General features: G+C 39.4%; 1 long non-coding RNA gene across 5 annotated transcripts in view; it reads right to left on the bottom strand.

Annotated features, from left to right (window-relative positions):
- Positions 1-295: 295 nt before the first annotated feature.
- LOC104653869 overlaps positions 296-20,526 on the bottom strand; it is a 47,477-nt gene continuing 27,246 nt past the window's right edge. Inside the window, exons 2-7 of one of the 5 annotated variants that reach the window (XR_004054748.1) lie at positions 19,487-19,762; positions 16,578-16,713; positions 13,900-14,040; positions 10,359-10,638; positions 5,303-5,443; positions 296-892 (exon numbers count right to left, since the gene is read on the bottom strand). This is a non-coding gene — a long non-coding RNA (uncharacterized LOC104653869). Of the gene's footprint in view, positions 893-5,302; positions 5,444-10,358; positions 10,639-11,373; positions 12,101-13,899; positions 14,041-16,577; positions 16,714-19,486; positions 19,763-20,526 lie in introns of those variants that run through there. The other 4 variants (XR_004054746.1, XR_004054744.1, XR_004054745.1 and 1 more) reach the window with 4 other exon arrangements.

Raw genomic sequence — 20,526 nt, 5'->3', positions numbered from 1 at the left:
ATCCCAGTATTTTGGGAGGCCAAGGAGGGTGGATCACCTGTGGTCAGGAGTTTGAGACCAGCCTGGCCAACATGGTGAAACCCAGTCTCTGCTAAAAATACAAAATTAGCCAGGCATGGTGGCACGTGCCTGTAGTCCCAGCTACCTGGGAGGCTGAGGCAGGAGAATTGCTTGAACCCAGGAGGAGAAGGCTGCAGTGAGCTGAGATCAAGCCACTGCACTCCAGCCTAGGCAACAAGAGCGAAACTTCGTCTAACAAAAAAAGAAAAAAAAAAAATTCAGTTTTTCCCTATCCAGATTATTCATCAGAATAACTTTTTAAAGTTACAAAATACAGAAATACATTATTTTTTTAATATAGACAGGGTCTTGTTATGTTGTCCAGGCTAGACTCGATCTTCTGGGCTCATGTAATCCTCCAGCTTTGGCCTCCCAAAGTGCTGGGATTACAGGCATGAGCCACCATGCCTAGCCACATTCATTTTTACAAAAAATACAAAGAGCATTTCATTTTAATACTCTGTCAAATAGTAAATATGATACTATTCTTTATCAGCTCACCCAATAACTATGAATGAAATCTATATACATTCTCCACCCAATGAAGGAAAATGAGACATCCATAAAATGTAAATAAGTGTTGCTCAACATGTCTGTCACACTTGAGCTACTTTACCTTGTATGAAAGACCAATTAAAAAATCCTCAAAGACAACCTTTATTTTATTTGACTAATTTGTCATGGGTAAAATGTATAAGTAACTTATTAAAAAGGGACAATATACTTTGGAAGAAAAATGACCACAGTAACTCCCAAGAAGAATGTGACAATAAGCTCTTTGACAATACTATCGTGCATTATCTGGTTTCTGTTCCAAAGCCTTAGTCAGCTCCTACAAAAACAAACATGTTAAGTGTCAGTAAAAGTTTTTAAAAGGCCATCAAATTCTAATTAAAACATAATTTTTAATCAAATAACTTAGAAACTATTCGGAGGAAAGATAACAGGGATGTAATCTTGGAGTTTTTCCCTCATAAGAAAATCTCCCCTTCTCCTGCCCCTCCTCCCAAAAGTAGACAATCTAATATAGTATCTCTGTACTGTAAAGCATTTAGTTCCTGGCCCATAGAACTCAATAAATGATAATTATTATCATCTCACATATTCTGAAGAGTTTAACTGATATACATTGACCATTACAGATTTTCTCCTTCTAATTTGGTGAAGATTCAAATACCATACAGAATTTGAGATTCCTAAGAAACGTGAAGCTGTCCAATAAAAAAAGACTAAAAGTTAAATCTAAAGCTCAGGGAGGTTAAGACAATCAATACATACACATCAAGCTTACCTGGCCCTCTCTTATCCTCTATCAATAGCACACAACTCAAATAAAATGCAATTAAACATTCTTTTCAAAGGCCAGATACGATCTCATAGATGGCTATAGCAACTGATCAAGAGTTAACATTAGAGAGATTAAGACTTTTTTTACCCTCTTCAGTCACAACATATAGGTGTGGTAGGTGGAAAAATAATGATGTAAGAGATTACACAATTAGGGAGATCAAGGACAAGTGCAGGAACACTTTTATTTTCTGCCAACTGCCTATAAACTCTACGGATTTGGTAGTTCTCTTAAATAGTAAAATTATTTCAATAGTCGCATGTGTCACTGAGTTAGCTTTAACCTAGTGTGACTCTCACAAAGCAACATATACAGATGCTCCTCAACACACATGGGGTTTCAGTCAATCAACAGAAAGTGTGGCTCAAACCAAGAGAGCAAAGCAGCTATAAGATGCTACTTCAAGGGCCTCACTTTGTACCTTGCAGGCTGTTACACGGAATTTAGACCTTAGGTGTGATGGAAAGTCATGGAAAGTTCATTGTCAGTAGGAGAGAGACATGGTCCTATTTACTTTTTTAAAATGTCATTCCGGTTGCTGTACGGTGAATACATTGCAACAAATCAGTATTGGAAACAGAGACTTCTTAGGAAACTACTACATTAAATCTAGGTTAGAAAAGGCTGTTAGCCACAGAGGTGATGAAGAGAAATACAATGAGCTGGAATATACTAGAACCAGCAAGACTTGATCATGGGTGAACATGTGGGATAAGAGAAACTGAAGATCACTCTATGGTTTTGGGCTTACTTAGATCTCTATCTGGCATGCAGTAAGCAGTCAATGGATGATTTTTCTCCTTGCAGACTTTTTCAACCTTTTTCCCAATCTCTACTTTGACTGCATCTCCTTTGCCACAAAATATAAAAATATTTGCCTCTCTAGTCTTAATCTTCTCAAAACCACTAGTAACCCCTTATCAAATCCAAATGATTCCTATCTGACTTGATCTCTCTGTGGCCCCTGACAATAATAACCAGGACTTTCAGCTTACCATTCTGTTGCATCTTAAAAACTAATGTTTTCTGGGCTGGGCTCATGTCTGTAATCCCAGCATTTTGGGAGGCCGAGGCAGGTGGATCACCTGAGGTCAGGAGTTCGAGACTAGGCTGGCCAACATGGTGAAACCCCATCTCTACTAAAAATAAAAAAATTAGTCATACATGGTGGTGGGGTGGAACCAAAGCATTTACATCAGCTGGGTGCAATGGCTCACGCCTATAATCCCAGCACTGTGGGAGGCCAAGAAGGGGTGGGATCCCTTGAGCCCAGGAGTTGGACACTAGACTGGGCAACATGGCAAAAACCTACAAAAAGTACAAAAACCAGTTAGCCAGGCATGGTGCAGGTGGTGGTCCCAGCAACTCAGGAGGGTGAGGTGAGAGGAATGCTTGGGCCCTGGGAGGTGGTAGTTGTAGTGAGCCATGATTGTGCTACTGCACTCCAGACTGGGTGACAGAGCGAGACACCATCCCCCAAAAAAGAGTAACATTAACTCTGAAATAGCTGGCCTAGGAACCCAGTTTGATGGAGGAATCTGAATGCTAAGCTAAGGATTTCGGAGTTTAACCCTACAGGTAGCAAGAAAGGCATTGAGGGCTTCCATATACAAACATTACATATTCCCAAGGGATATTTTTATTTGATTTTTTTTGAGACAGGGTCAAAAAAAGGGAAGAGAACAGAAAAAATGAGAGAAAAGTACAGGAAGGCCATTATAGAACTGTTAACAATTCAGGAGCTGGCAAGCGAAGACATACTCAGAGCGCTTCTCTTTGCTTCCTTGCCCTCTGAACTGTTCAATAAATAGCGAAGAACACAAAGCTAACTGCAGTATTCATTTCAGACCTGCTGCTGCTCTCCAATTTAAAAGCAATACAGGAACATTAAATTTGTCACAGTTGAAATTGGTAAAGGTAGATCTCTACAAGTGCTTCTTGACTTACAATGAGTTTATTGGAAGGATACTGTAAGTCAAAATGCCTTTAATACACCCTAACCTACTGAGCATCAGAGCTTAGACTAGCCTACCTCAACGTACTCAGAACACTTACATTAACCTCCATTTGGGCAAAATCATCTAATACAAATCCTGTTTTATTATAAACGGTTGAATAACTCATGTAATTTATGGGAACAATGTCCTGAATGTGAAAAACAAGATAGTTGTATGGGAACTAAAAGTTCAGTTTCTCGTGAATGTGCATCGCCTTTGGAACCATCATAAAGTCAAAAAATTCTGAGTCAAACCATCCTAAGTCCCAGACCGTCTGTATATGAAGTGCTCCCTAAGGGGCACTATGCCCGATACCACGCCTAAGTGTTTTCCAACTTTCTGTACCACATTCAAAAGAAGCATCTTCATAAAGATGTTACTGACATCGTGGAAAATATTAGGCCTTCCTTTCTTTTGCAGCTGACAGGATTTTTAAAAGAAGCTCTAAACCACAAGCATATTCCAGCAGCTGTTTGTTCTTCCTAGTATGAGTTACTTCCTCCCTCTGCCACCATCACATGTATTCTACTTTGAGGAAATACTAAGCAGCACAGTAAATCAGTCTGTTTTCAGAAATTGCTTAGTCCTTGAATTAGTATATTTCATAAAGCAAGCTTGCTTTAGCTCCTTAAGATTTGGTTACTTAGAATAAAATTTTCCCAGTTTAATAGCCAATTTGCATACATGTGTAAATGCATGAACTTTAAAACCACCTTTAGGATTACGAGGGTTTTGTTATCTGTTTTTACAGAATTTAAAACTGATTACCTCAGCAAGTTTTACAGCAATTTTAAGAATAGTAATAATCTTAAGATAATACATTCTTTAGAACCAAGAATCTAAGGATAATACATTCTTTAGAACCAAATGTGTATATAATTAAATGAAGGATGTTTTAACAACATGGTCTCAACTGTGGAGGTATCACCATCTTTCAAAGCTACCTGCAAAAAAGGGACAATGTCCTCACTGGCTAGTAAAAATCAGAAAAATTTAAGGAATTCTCAGTAAATTTCTTATCTTTTAATATACCCATGGTCATCCCCTAAGAGGGTAAATGCACCCGGTATTAATAATAAGCAAGTAAGTGAGTTCATAAGCAACACTACCTCCAGGAATTTACATTTATTGGCAGGGATAATAGTGACATTAGAAGCAAGCTTATACTTTGCTATCAATAAGGAGAAGAAGACTTATTCACAACCAATTTCTGCTTCAAAACACTTCCAAGCATATAAAAAATGCCATCCTTAAAAGAGGGATTTCCTATTTGAATGTCTCAGTTTATTAGAATATAAATGGTCTTTGCATTCTAGATAAGATGTCCTTTGTTTGCTTGTTTTTGTATAGGAATTATCCTGGAATCTGATAATGCTGGGACTCTACTGATGGCTGGGCACTGCGTATCTTCGTTATGTGCCATTTCCATTCATTCCTTAAAATATTATGAAACACTGTTACAAACAAAATATAATGTATAATTATAATATAGCTAACATATACTATAATATATGCAACATATAACAACGTAAAAGCATGATGAAATGACCACCTGTGAACCTGCCGTCCAACTTGAGGAACAGAATGATAGTACTGTCGAAGCCCCTGGGTGTCCCTCCTCAATTACTCTGCCTTCCTGAAATACTGTGTTATGTTGATCATTTTCTTTATAGTTTTATCACCTTTAGAGCTAACAAAGTATATTCAAAATTTGGTTTTCGAATTTTATAAAATTCTATTATATTGCATGCATTCTGCTGCAACTTACTCTCTTTAGGACACCATGAAGATATCTACACAGTGTTTTGAAATTCATCTAAGTATCTACACTCTAAAAGTGAATATCTGGCAGAAATAATCTCAATGAATTTTATAAACCCCTGAAATTAACACTTACCTGCTTCACTATTAATTGGGAACTCCCAGTTTCCCCTCTTTCATCCAGTGGATCAGCTCTTCAAACCCATTCTGAAGGGGTGTTCATTTTCTGTGGCTAACTACTTAGCAAATTCCACATCCCAAAGTGAAGGTGATGTGTCTGTATAAGACATATTAAATAAGAACAAGTCAGTGTAAATACCTTTTTAAAAAATGTTATAACCAATCCTGGATTGTGTATTTTTCATATCTTGACACTCTTAATTACAGTATATAATAAAAAGTTATATCACTGAGAGGTAACTGCAACAAAAACTGTGTTAAAGACTCTAACTAGGCTAGGCGCCATGGCTCACGCCTGTAATCCCAGCACTTTGGGAGGTCAAGGAGGGGAGATCACCTAAGATGAGGAGTTCAATACCAGCCTGAACAACATGGTGAAACCCCATCTCTACAAAAAATACAAAAAATTAGCTGGGCATGGTGGTGCATGCCTGTAATCACAGCTACTTGGGAGGCTGAGGCAGGAGAACTGCTTGAACCCGGGAGGTGGAGGCTGCAGTAAGCCAAGATCAGGCCACTGCACTCCAGCCTGGGTGAAACAGTGAGACTCCACCTCAAATAAATAAATAAAGACTATAACTACAATAATGTCAAGCTTAACTTTGGTTTTACAACAATGCCAGGTAATCACTGCCCCTTCTACTGGAAAAAAAATTAAATTTGTATTTTGTTTAAAGGTATTTTTATGAATATGAATATTTTTATACAATATGTGACTCTGATTTTTAAAATACAGTCTGTTTATTTTTACTTTATCAAAATTAGTCATTAATGTACTACTGTTAACAACCAAAGAAGTTAGATCAACAGAATAACAATAAAATTGCTAATGAATACTGAGTGCCTCCCTCTGTGCTTAAATGTTTTTTAAGGATTAGTACATTTAATCCTTACAACCAACCCTATGAGTAGGCTAATTACCACCATCATATTACATGTTTCAATAACTTTTTTACTTTTGAAATTTCAGATCATCTTTTGAGAATGAGCCATATTCCCACCAGTTACTGCTGCTGGGAATGTAAAATGGTACAAACATCTTGGAAAACAGCTTGATGCCTTCTTAAAAAGTTAAAAATACATCTATTATTCATCATAGTTATTTCATTCCTGGATATTTACCCAAGAGATAATACATGTCCATACAAAGACTTGTACACGAAAGTTCATGGCAGCTTTCTCTGTAATAGCCAAATGTGGGTTGTAATTTGGGAACCAATCCAAATGTCCACTAACAGGTGAATAGATACAAAAATGTAATACATCGGCAGGGCACAGTGGCTCGCAGCTGTAATCCCAGCACTTTGGGAGGCCGAGGCAGGCGGATTACAAGGTCAGGAGTTCAAGAACAGCCTGGCCAACATGGTGAAACCCCGTCTCTACTAAAAATACAAAAATTAGATGGGCATGGTGATGTGTGCCTGTAATCCCAGCTATTCAGGAGGCTGAGGCAGGAGAATTGCTTCAACCGGGACCCAGGAGGCAGAGGTTACAGTGAGCCGAGATCACGCCACTACACTCCAGCCTGAGCTATAGAGCGAGACTCCATCTCAAAAAAAAAAAAAAAAAAAAGTAATACAGCCATACAACTGTATACTATTTGGTAATAAAAATGCATTACTAGTACATGTCACAGCATGGATGAATCTCAAATCATTATGCTGAGTGGAAGAAGCCAGATGCAAGACTACATACTGTGTGATTTCATTTATGTACAATTCTAAGAGATGCAGCCTAATCTATTTTAACAGAAAGCAGATCAATGGTTGCCTGCATTTGGGTGTGTGTGTGTGTGTGTGTGTGTGTGTGTGTTGCAAAAGGACATATGGAAACTTTTAAGGGTCATGAAAATGTTCAGGTTTGTAAGCGGCAGTTTCATGGGTGTATCTATTTGTCAAAACTACTTGAGTTATATACTTCAAAAGTGTGCAGTTTGTTGAACACAAATTATACCTTAATAAAGTTGTAAAAGGAAAATGAATATCAATATCTGTCCCTTGGCTACTTTTTTCCCTGTATTTTTGTTCCTTAATTATTTTTTCAAACATTTTTGACCTTTCTGGGCTAGAGGCATAGATTACATATAATTTATCCTCCAGCCTACCTGTTTACACACTTTTGTCAAGCCCCCTAAAGCATGTCAACAAATAGCTCATTTACTCTTCTACCTGGGTAAGCCTTATTTTATCTATTTGCTTCTTCTGAATCGGTTTATATGAGCCTTTAGGTGCAGAAATGTCTCTAATCACACACTGACTGGCAGATATTAAGTATTTTCGCCTAGATCATCTGATACTGGGTAACAATCACAGTTGTTAGGCTTAACTAGCCACATTTACAGAGCAATCACACCAATAAAATAACTATCTCACAGTTATCTTTTATTTGGTAGACACTGACCAACCTATGTCTTTTCCATCATCATTAGGATCATCACATTTTACACTTGCTAATAGTTGCAAACATTTATTAAATGTATACTATGTTCCAGGCACTGTGCCTCACACTTCTCAGATGACCTCATTTAATCCTGGAGATGTATGTACTAACCCTCATTTTATAGGTGGGGAAAGGTTATTGTGGCAGAATTGGAATTTGAATCCAGTTCTACACAACACCAACACTCTTTCTGTTAAGTTATACTGCCTGTCGACTCTAGGATAACCAATAGGGCCTATGACTATATCCTTTGTAGCAGTGTAAGAACTTAATGGGGAACAAGACGTAGGAATCATGGAACAGAATAACTCATTCAATTGGTCAATAAAAAAATCACTGAATGCCAACTATATTTCCACATTATTTGGGATGGTAATATAACAACAATGAACAACTGCTAAATTTAAGTTTCCACATTTTGCTATTTTGTACTTAATTGGAAACATTCTTTAGACTCATGCAAGTATAGCACATTCAAACAGTACCCTCATCAAATTATTACATAAATTTGTGTGCTACTTTCCTCACTACAGTATCATCATTTGATACTGTTTTATAAAACACATAAAATTTCAATGCCTCCTTGCCAACTAATTTCAGTTTTAGAAATAAGATTTTTTAATTTTAAAAAACAAGCTGGCTTCTTCAAGAATCCAAGTGTCTCTTTTGGCTGGACAACAGCAGCTGCCCTGACAAAAAATTCCTTTCTGATGCACACTTAATGGATACCATTTGAGCAGGGGAGAGGTGATTCATTGTCCCTATGCATTTTGCATTTCCTTTTTTTTTTTTTTTTTTTTTTTTTTGAGACGGAGTCTCCCTCTGTCGCCCAGGCTGGAATGCAGTGGCGCGATCTCGGCTCACTGCAAGCTCCGCCTCCCGGGTTCCCGCCATTCTCCTGCCTCAGCCTCTCAAGTAGCTGGGACTACAGGCGCCCCCACCACGCCCGGCTAATTTTTTTTTTTTGTATTTTAGTACAGACGGGGTTTCACCATGTTAGCCAGGATGGTCTCGATCTTCTGACCTCGTGATCCGCCCGTCTCGGCCTCCCAAAGTGCTGGGATTACAGGCGTGAGCCACCGCGCCCGGCCTGCATTTCCTTTTTATCATACACAACAGAATGCAGTTTTTGTAATACAGGGGGTTGTTCTTTTAGCTTCACCTTCAGTTCTAACGAACAAACGTTAATTGAATTAACTATTTTCCTTTACAGATGTATACTTTATAGTACAGTTTGTTCAAAAAAGAAATTTAAGATAACTAGTTCCTATGATCTGTAAGCCACATGAGTAGATGCTACAGGGTATACAGTCATGAATGAGATCTAGCCTCTAATATAGTTTATTAAATAGGGGGAAAATCAGAAGTTCATATAAGTAACTGCTAGAAAGATTAAGTGAGCCATTGGAGGCTGGCCTAGGAACTTATCTATCACATACAACATTTATTTTTCCCCTTTGAGAGGGGGTCTCACTCTGTTGCTTAGGCTGGAGTGTTATGGCACAATCATAGCTTATTGCAGCATCGAATTCTGGGCTCCAGTGATCCTCCCACCCCAGCCTCCCAGGTCGCTAGGACTGTAGGCATGTACCACCATACCCAGATAATTTTTTTCTGTTTTTTAGAGAAAGGATCTCACTATGTTGCCCAGGCTGGTCTTGAACTCCTAGTCCCAAGCCACCCTGTCATCTCAGCCTCCTAAGTCCATAGACAACATTATTTCTATCAAAATCCAAAAAACTAACTTCTATTCCTCAGAAATGTTCATCACTTACACTCTGGAGACCATCTGTATTGAGTTTCTTCATTTATATTACTAGTAAACCAAATTTAATGTCAAGCAAGAGGACACTCATTTCTCTTTGAGACTTAAAATGGTAAATTTCTTCCCAAAGAAAAGGGGAAGAACAGAGAACAAAGACCAACCATGTGTTAAGAAAAAAACACTACAATCTCTGAAATATATTCCTTGAATGTTCTTTCCATCTCCTGAACAATCACTAAATCACTTCAATAAGTTATTTTATAAATGTTATCTCCTCTTCTAGATAGCAAGCTGCCTCGGGGCAGAAACCAGTTTATCTTTATGTAATAGTACAGAGATACATTGCAAATGGTAGGTGATTAATAATGTTCTAATCCAAATTAGTGGCTACTCTGGACCTCTGGATTCATGTAATTGGTAGTACTTACCTCCCATTGTCTCACAGAATGCAACATTTCAAGGGGGAAACCGAACCACAACTAGCAATGTCAACAACTGTAGTGTGGTATGTCCCTCACCAAGTTACTTAAGGGTGTATGTGTGTTACTTGAACCCTGAAGGCTGGGCAGGGAGCCAAGGTCAGAGTGCCTAGCTGAGGAGCCGGTATCCCTGAGAACCCAAACATCTCAGGGCATACCTCAAAATATATCAAGGAAAACAGTCTCATCGTGCACACACAGTAGGTAAACAGCCAGAATATAAGCTTATAAGCGGCTTACAGATGAGAGGCAGGGTGACTCTAGAGCTGCCCAGAATTGTCCAGTATGTAAGTCCTAGTAAACTCATCTATTCATCAAGCTGGACTTACCCAAATTATTCTTTGGTCTCTTGATGCCTTCCCAATTTGGGGAACATTACAATCCCAAGTTTTCCTTCTAACAACCGCCACATTCATCATTCAGATCCAGGCCAATTACAGGAGGGAATATTAAAATATCCAGCTATTACACCATCAAAACCTAAGGACATCTTGAAGAGATGAAATTATTTCTCCACCTGAGAAGCAGTTATTCTTAACAAACATGTTCAGGTGCTGTAACTGCCGTAATGTCAAAACTATTATGTCTCTTCCCCATGAATGTATTTTCCTAAGACAAAAAAAGAGAACATTTTAATGAATATATTGTAAACTGTCAACAAAAATGATGAGAAAAAATTTAAGTGAAATTTTCTATGTAAAAATTCAAAATAATTCCACTGACACACAACAAACATCTTAGCTAAACTGCCACATTTTTAGGACTAACAGACTAAAAACAGAAGTTTTGCTTCATAATACAACAAATCAGTTATAGCAATTTAATTTCCAAAATATCTAATTAAAAAGATTAGCTTAATTTGCTATAATTTTTATTTGTTCCCTTTTATATTAAGTTTTAAAAACTCCATGTTGTGAAAAACTATAAAACTATGCTAAAAAAAAAGCTATTAAAGTCAACATTTGTTTTTAAGGACAGAAAACACTGCAATGTTTAATTACAAATTATAATTATAAAAGATTGCGTAGGTAAATCACAACAATCCCTTTCATAAAGCAATTATTCTGTAAAATAATTAACTTTACATGATGATTTTTAATTAACTATTGGAATATCAGAGTTAATAGGTAACATTTTCTTGCACACTTGATAATCAACTGCTTTATGCATCAATTTACATATTTACTTGAATAAACTTACTGGCAAATTAAAATCCAGTTTATAAACTGGAGGGTTAATTTTAAAAACAACTTTATCTTCTTTTTTTATGGACTAGATTACTTTTCTCTACTAAATAGAACTGAAAAATAATGCAAATACAATATGAACGTTAAATAATCTGACCTCAAGTCATACAAGTTTTCCTCTAGCAGGTTCCCAAGTTATTTGTAAACAAAGGCTTTTCTGCTCCAGAACTTTCCTCAGTGCCTTGCATTCATCTCCCTCAACTGTACGTCCGGTGAACAGGATGGTGTATTAAAGCAAGTCACAGCAGAGAGGGAATGCCTTGGTAAAGCACTGAACTTCAAAAGAGGAATGTACAACAAAGAAAGGGAATGGACATTTGCTGAGCACCTACTGTGTACCAGATAGCTGATAACGTGTTTCTTTTCTATTCCTCAAGAAAGCCATTTAAGCTAGGTCTCACTTTCAGCATTTTATAGCTGGGGAAACAGGCTGATGGAGGCTATAAAGGGTGCCCTGGTCACAGAATTAGTCAGTGGCAGTGCCGACATTGTGAGGCAGGCCAGTATGAGCTGTCAATTTCCAACAGAAGCAATCAGTCCAGGCCTGGGTTGTCTGGTGTTGATACCCTAGACCCTGCCCGAGTCATAGCAGGGTGAACAACTTGGCATCACACCACTGCTTCCCCTTACTCCCCTTTAGCTGGCTTCTTAACACACTGAAGGCACAGGAACCCCTTTCCCACTTGTTTAGCTTCTCTTTTGCCACTTATTTTTAAAATATTAAATATCAAATCTAATATTAAAAATCAAATATGCCATCCCGATGTAGTTGCACAGTATTATATGCAAGATGAATGACTCAGTTAAATTTTCTCGAGTACTAACTGACTCAGTTAAATATTAAGTAAAATTCCAAAAAACACTTTCCACTTTATTCAATAATATGTAACAGATACTAAATCACATTAAATTAGTAATTCAAAAAATATTCCAAAGTCACCATAAACTCTTGAACTTCCTGTGTTAACTGCTGACCACCTTTTCCAACTTTCCTGTATAAATCAGTAATTTAACACCCAGGAGTTAACTCAAGTGCCTGATTTTACTTAAAACAAATCCATGGACGCTGGGCGCGGTGGCTCACGCCTGTAATCCCAGCACTTTGGGAGGCCAAGGCGGGTGGATCACGAGGTCAGGAGATCGAAACCATCCTGGCTAACACAGTGAAACCCTGTCTCTACTAAAAATACAATAAATTAGCCGGGCATGGTGGCGGGTGCCTGTAGTCCCAGCCACTCAGGAGGCTGAGGAAGGAGAATGGCGTAAACCCGGGAGGCGGAGCTTGCAATGAGCCGAGATAGCGCCACTGCCCTCCAGCCTGGGTGACAGAGCGAGACTCCATCTCAAAACAAAACAAAACAAATCCATGGAATACACAATGTATTGAAAATACTCCAATTGTGAGCATATCCTGCTACAAAGACAGGTTAGGCTGGGTGCGGTGACTCACGCCTATAATCCCAGCACTTTGGGAGGCCAAGGTGAGTGGATCACTTGAGGTCAGGAGTTACCAGCCTGGCCAACATGGTGAAACCCCTTCTCTACTAAAAATACAAAAATTAGCTGGGTGTCGTGGCACATGCCTGTAATCCCAGCTACTGGGGAGGCTGTCAGGGGAATCACTAGAACCTAGGAGGCAGAGGTTGCAGTGAGCTGAGATGGCGCCACTGTACTCCAGCCTGGGCGACAGAGCAAGACTCTGTTTCAAAAATAAATAAATAAATAAAAAAGACAAGTTAATTTTTGTCAGGCCATGCCAAATATCTGGCTCCTCCTTCCCAACTACCACTTTCAGGATTTAAAGGAGAGAAACAATAGAAACTTTATGTAAATACAGAACAACTTTAGATTCTAAAATAACTATGTAAGACATGGCTCAGAATCTTTAAGAACTTCAAATGGCCACAAATGATCTACCATTTTAAGGTGTAAGTGGCACGATCTTGGCTCACTGCAACCTCCGCCTCCCAGATTCAAGCAATTCTCCTGCCTCAGCCTCCTGAGTAGCTGGGATTGCAGGTGCTCACCACCACTTTTGGCTAATTTTTGTATTTTTAGTAGAGACGGGATTTCACCATGTTAGCCAGGCTGGTCTCAAACTCCTGACCTCGTGATCTGCCTCCCTCGGCCCTCTAAATTGCTGGGATTACAGGCGTGAGCCACCGTGCCCGGCCTACGCCTTTCTTTCTTTTCGTTGATGGTGGGCCATTTCTCTAAGGTGTAACAAAAGATAAGCATGTACAGAGATATAAAGGGTAAATGAATACACAGTATTAGGCATTTATATTTAAAACAAAAAATAATGTTCCTCACAAAATATTCATTTTTTCAGAATTCAGTCAGCTCTACTTATTCTAAATCAAAGGACCCCTATTCACTGTGGGTAGATGTGAAGCATGGCCCAGTTTGATTTAAGGTATAGAAAAATGCGGGACTGGCTAATCCCAGCACATGGTTCCCTCTCTAGGAAGTGGTATACAGAGAGTAAGAACACAGATGTAAATGCATTCACAATGTTCACATTATCCAACAGCAATAATACACACACGCAATAAGGTAAATCTACAGTTAAGGTAAAACCTAACTACACAAACAAAACACAGCAGACTACAAAGCCTGATACCTGTTTCTAAGATCAGCGGTCTTCTCCTGGTCAGGATAATTGTCAAAGACTTGGTCAAACTGAATATGATGCTCTTGACTTATACTAACCTTAGCTGTAGCACATCTGGCAATTTTCGTATCTGATATTTTGTTACTGAAACTGAAATAATAAAAAGGTCAAGTGCATTAGAAATCTTAGTTACAGCTGAGCACAGTGGTTCACACCTATAATCCCAGCACTTTGGGAGGCCAAGGTGGGCAGATCACCTGAGGTCAGGAGTTCGAGACCATTCTGGACAACATGGAGAAACCCCGTCTTTTAGTACTTTTAGTAAAGTACAAAATTAGCCAGGCATCGTGGCAGGCACCTGTAATCCCAGCTACTCGGGAGGCGGAGGCCAGAGAATCGCTTGAACCCAGCAGGTGGAAGTTGCAGTGAGCTGATATCGCGCCACTGCACTCCAGCCTGGGCGACAAGAGCGAAACGCCGTGTCAAAAAAAAAAAAAAAAGAAAGAAAAAAACCTTAGCTACAGAACGGTAATAAACTTTCTGAAACAGGGGAGTGGTATCATTCAATTCTTATTTCATTGTTATGCACTAATTATACAGCATACAAAGTTAAATTTAAATTAAAAAGTCATCTATTATCCCAGCACTTTGGGAGGCCGAGACGGGCGGATCACGAGGTCAGGAGATCAAGACCATCCTGGCTAACATGGTGAAACCCCGTCTCTACTAAAAATACAAAAAACTAGCCGGGCGACCTGGCGGGCGCCTGTAGTCCCAGCTACTCGGGAGGCTGAGGCAGGAGAATGGCGTGAACCCGGGAGGCGGAGCTTGCAGTGAGCTGAGATCTGGCCACTGCACTCCAGCCCGGGCGACAGAGCAAGACTCCGTCTCAAAAAAAAAAAAAAAAAAAAAAAAAAAAAAAAAAAAAAAGTCATCTATTAACATTGACACAACACAGAACATTACAATTTATGTTTACTTCCTTTTTTTTGGGACAGAGTCTTGCCCATCTTTTAAAGGTGTTCTTCAGAAACTTCACTTCAAACATAAAAGTGTCACATAAAAAATTATTCAGAAAAAATGAAAGTACAATCACTATCTGTATACCTATCACCTACATTGAATAACTAAATTAAAACCAAGAGATAGACAAATTTATTTATTGCCTTGTATTTGTTCAAACACAAACAAAATGAGGCACTTAACTGACAGTCCAGATAGCTGTTTTCCTTTTTTGTTTTTTTTTTTTTTGGAGGTGGAGTCTCGCTCTGTCGCCCAGGCTGGAGTGCAGTGGCGCGATCTCGGCTCACTGCAAGCTCCGCCTCCTGGTTTCATGCCATTCTCCTGCCTCAGCCTCCCAAGTAGCTGAGACTATAGGCGCCCGCCACCATGCCCAGCTAATCTTTTTGTATTTTTAGTAGAGATGGGGTTTCACCATGTCAGCCAGGATGGTCTTGTTCTCCTGACCTCGTAATCCGCCCACCTCGGCCTCCCAAAGTGCTGAGATTACGGGCGTGAGCTACCGCGCCCGGTCCTATCTTTTTTTTTTTTTGAGACGGAGTCTCGCTCTGTCGCCCAGGCTGGAGTGCAGTGGCCGGATCTCAGCTCACTGCAAGCTCCGCCTCCCAGGTTTACGCCATTCTCCTGCCTCAGCCTCCCCAGTAGCTGGGACTACAGGCACCCGCCACCTCGCCCGGCTAGTTTTTTGTATTTTTTAGTAGAGAGGGGGTTTCACCATGTTAGCCAGGATGGTCTCGATCTCCTGACCTCGTGATCCGCCCGTCTCGGCCTCCCAAAGTGCTGGGATTACAGGCTTGAGCCACCGCGCCCGGCTCTTTTTTTTTTTTTAAATAGAATTTCTTTCAGAGATAGGGTCTCTGTCACTTAGGCTAGAGTGCAGTGGTGCCATCATAACTCATTGCGGCCTCAAACTCTGCACCTAAGCCATCCTCCTGCCTCAGCCCCCCAAGTAGCTAGAACTACAGGCACACGCCACCATGCTCAGCTAATTTTGTTACGGTTTGTAAAGATGGGGTCTTGTTTTGTTACCCAGACTGGTCTCCAATTCCTGGCCTCAAGTGATCCTCTCACCTCAGCTTCCAAAAGCCACCACACAACGCCATTTCTTTTAACTTCCTGAAATACATCTGGTACACATGCTCATTGGGAACAACAGATTTAGATCACTCTCCAAAATGCAGCAGTGCTACCACTGACTACAGTGTAGGCATCAAGGAGTCTAATGTAGCATAAAATAATGAGAGATGAAGAGAGTAAGTGGAAAGATGTCAGCTTAAACATAAGAATAAGAGGAAACAGAGAAGGAAACAGACCTGAAGACTGCTATATCGTGCATAAAACCAGCAAGCTATTTAACTGGAAAAAAAAAATTACTTTTCTCAGAAAAGCTATCTTATTCTGTTATTTGTAATAACATTACTGACTTTATCATTTCTTTTTTCATGACAAGAAACTGTAACTTCCTAAAGTATTCAATTGGTCTCTTAAAACTATAATCTTACTTAAAACATAAGTTTTTAAAAATCTTGAATTGCTAAAATTCCACTTATATGGTATATTCTATATGTAAATTCCACTTATATGGTATATATTATATGTATTACTAGCCACATGAAAATGGCCTATTTTGAGATATAAACATTACTGATCTAATGGTTTCATTCAACCTAATTTTAGGTCTCTATCCATCTCTCTGTGCCCCTGACTTCTCATGCTACGGAGCTGCCTGAGCAGCTCTGGCTTGTTTGCTTGTCAAAAGAGAGCAGCAGATGCAGCTCTCTCTCAGGACTCAGGGGCTCATTTCTGAAAAAGAAAATGAAAACCAAATGAGAAAGAGAGAGAGAGAGACTGCTTACTATGCCATTAGTTTAGTGAAAAGTAAAATGATTTTGGGGGGAAAATTTTCTGTCAAAAAAGTATCATTCAATTCGTGACAAAAGCAAGAATTCTCAACTATTAGGTACCAGTTTTAAATAAACTTTGAAATGTTAACACAGAACAATATATTAATGTGGAGGGATGAGGGATCAGCCTCAAAAATTATAAATTAGTGGAATTTTCAACTAGATGCTATCGCATTTCAAAAACAATACATATTACAAGCAAATATTAAGGCAGCTTAACCTGTTCACAGCTTTACTCATAATAGCCCCAAACTGGAACCAACCTAAGGTCTATTATTAGAAAGAAAACACTAATTGTGAGGTATCCAAACAATGGAAGAGTACTCAGCTCACGCCAACATGACTCTCATAGACATTAGATCAAGTGAAAGAAGTTGGACACAGAATATATTCTGTATGATTCCATTTCTGTCAAGTTCCAGAACAGGCAAAACTAATCTGAGGTGAAAAAACAAAACAGCAATTGCATCAGGACAGAAGGCTACTGACTGGGAAGGTGAAAATGGGAAACACAGTGTCTTGGTTAAGTGTGTGGGTCACATGGGCTTATCCATTTATCAAAATCCTCCAGCCACCATGCAGTGAGAAAGCCCAGGCCACAAAGAAAGCCACATGTAGGTGTTTCTGCTAACACCCTCAGCTAAGGTCTCAGCTGACAGTGGCATCAACTGCCAGACCTATGAGTGAGCAAACTTCAGATGATTCCAGCCTCAGACTACTAAGTCTTCCAACTGAGGCCCCAGATATCATAGAGCACAGACTGGCCTTCCCCACTGTGTTCCAGCCAAATTGCTAACCCACAGAATCTGAGAGCATAATGAGTGAATGTTTTATGCCACTAAGTTTGGGAGGTAGTGTAACCATGGTAATCATATCACTGGGGATTTAATATATAATACAAAGAAAGAAAAGCAGGCTGTGCATGAAGATGACAGTGCCTCATGAAGCAAAGATCATGACTAATCTAATCCCATGCACCCTGGAGTCCTTGAAAAGCGGGGAGGGGAGGCAAAAATCATTAAAAGACACCTTCTAAAAACTCAAAACAAATGCACCTCATTCACCAATCTTTCAATGTAGGACCAATGCCTCTTTCTGAAACACAGGACCACTGATAAAAGGTTCTAAGACTTATCTTTTATACATATCACACCCATACTGCAATATTTTCAATTTTGGTTTAAGTGGAAAAGTGGAGCAAGAAAGTAAGAAAGCTTACAAAGCAATCTAAGAGTATGATGCTCCTGTGTATGTATATTTGTCTCACTCGTGCCTAATTGGAAAGAAATTTTTTATGTGACCTTTACTCTTTCCAAAGCATTCAACTCACTTTACCATTTCTGTAGTAGTTAATTAAATTATAATAAAGGGCATCAGGGGTCATAAACAGGTCTGGGAGCCTTAAAAATGCCATTCTTGATAAGTATTTATATATGTTTGCGTGTGTTATTTACTTCCATATACTTATATAACTGTTTCGTTTCTAAAGGAGTAGGAGGAGGAGGAAGTACTTATTACGGGTAATGATTGTCTGAATTAGCTTACTCTACCACCCAATTATACTTTCTAGAGGTATTTTTGATACCATGTAGAAACCAAGAGGTTCCATTAAAATGTTAAACCATTCTGGGAAACACAAGCCTATATTATCTGTTTGTTCTGATAAAAGAAGTCAGTGATGGGTATCCTAAAGCCACACACCTCACTACTTGAATTAATGACATCACTGAAATACATCATTACGTATCACTAAAAAAAAATACTGTCATTTAACCTACAACACAATGCCAAGATATCACTGATTGCACTTAGAATTAAATGTAATACCCTTTTGACAAGCACAAGTAATTATAATGCTCTGAGGAAGCCAAGAAAGCTGAAAGCACTGACAGTTATTGGTGAAAGGAAGTCATATACAGCAGTTGTAATCAACATGCTAAAACTTTATTCCAGAAAAAAACCTTTAAAATTGAAAATTTCAAATAAGCAAGTCCTTTACAGACATGAGGCTACCTTCAAATCAAGTTGTAAATGATAATGTTAATTAGCAGCTTAAAGAGGCAGTTAAGTGGCAGTTAATAACACCGATAAACATGTAAGAGTGTGGAATTCTCAATGAGATCACTTCTCTTTTCCTTTCACTGGATTGTGTACAGATATCCTCTTGTTATTTAAATATAATACAATCACAGTATTTCTCAAGTAATTATTACAGTCCCTGTGTTTATAAGCTGATATTTATTCTTCATTAATTCAACATCTCCCAAGTACTTGTATTAAAAATATTTTTTGCCAAAAGAAAAAGCTTACTGGAGTTTCAAAAGTTAGTTTCAAACAGCCGGGCACGGTGGCTCACGCCTGCAATCCCTGCACTTTGGAGGGCCGAGGCGGGCGGATCACAAGGTCAGGAGATTGAGACCATCCTGGCTAACACGGTGAAACCCTGTCTCTACTAAAAATACAAAACATTAGCCAGGCGTGGCAGTATGCGCCTGTAGTCCCAGCTACTCGGGAGGCTGAGGCAGGAGGATGGCGTGAACCCGGGAGGCAGAGCTTGCAGTGAGTGGAGACTGCGCCACTGCACTGTAGCCTGGGCGACAGAGCAAGACTCTGTCTCAAAAAAAGAAAAAAAAATTAGTTTCAAACAACATTCAAATTACAGTTAAATTTACCTCTTCTTTGGAGCATGTTCTGCAGCTCTTTGAGGCCCGCCAGTCGTCGCTTTTAAGTGGACTTCTGCTGGGTGGCTTTGTTGTTTGTACATTTACTGTGCTCGATTCAACTTTCGTGCCCTTAATAATGTCTAACAAGTCTTTTTTCCTGTTTTCCTTTACACTGTTTTGGTTCTCTGAAGTCTCCTTGGAAGTCTCAACAGTTCAGACTGCTCAACTTTCTTGCTACAGATTGCGCCATTAGTGCCAAAATATCCTTGGATATTATTTTTTGTCCTGGAAAGATGCATTAAAGGAAAAAAAAGAAAAATACAATGCAGGCTAATAAAGAAAACTCTATGTGTCTAATTTTTTTTTCAATTCAAGCCCGCTCCATTTGCTTTTTATAATTATTGTTAACAACCATAGCAGCAGCAACTTACCATTTATTAGCATACACTACAAGCCTCACCTTGTGCAATATGTTTTATGTACATTTCTCATACCCACATTAACTCCCTAAGGTCTCCATTTTGCAGATAAGGAAACTGAAAATGAGAGAAGTAACTTACCTAAGGTCATGCACCTCACAGCTCACTAAGGCCTAAGACACACTGGCGTGCCACAAATAAGTAGAGGTGTGCTGGGATATTGATCACCTGCTCCTTGGGGTGGCCAGGGGAGGCCTGGGGGTGCTGGTGCTTCTAAATTTGTTCCTTCCCACCATTTACCCGAGTTCAGTAGAAAAACTCTGACATGGTTGGCTGGGCGCGGTGACTCACACCTGTAATCCCAGCACTTTGGGAGGCTGAGACAGGTGGATCATGAGGTCAGGAGACCGAGACCATCCTGGCTAACACAGTGAAACTCCGTCTCTACTAAAAATACAAAAAAATTAGCCGGGCATGGTGGTGGGCGCCTGTAGCCTCCACTGCTGGGTAGGCTGAGGCAGGATAATGGTGTGAACCCAGGAGGCGGAGCTTGCAGTAAGCCGAGATCGTGCCACTGCACTCCAGCCTGGGTGACAGAGCAAGACTCCGTCTCAAAAAGAAAAAAAAAAA

The sequence above is a fragment of the Rhinopithecus roxellana genome, chromosome 18, assembly GCF_007565055.1.
Source record: "Rhinopithecus roxellana isolate Shanxi Qingling chromosome 18, ASM756505v1, whole genome shotgun sequence".
In the NCBI taxonomy this organism is placed as follows: Eukaryota; Metazoa; Chordata; class Mammalia; order Primates; family Cercopithecidae; genus Rhinopithecus; species Rhinopithecus roxellana.
Note: the sequence above shows the minus strand (reverse complement) of the source record. Positions and strands in the feature narration are given on the sequence as shown.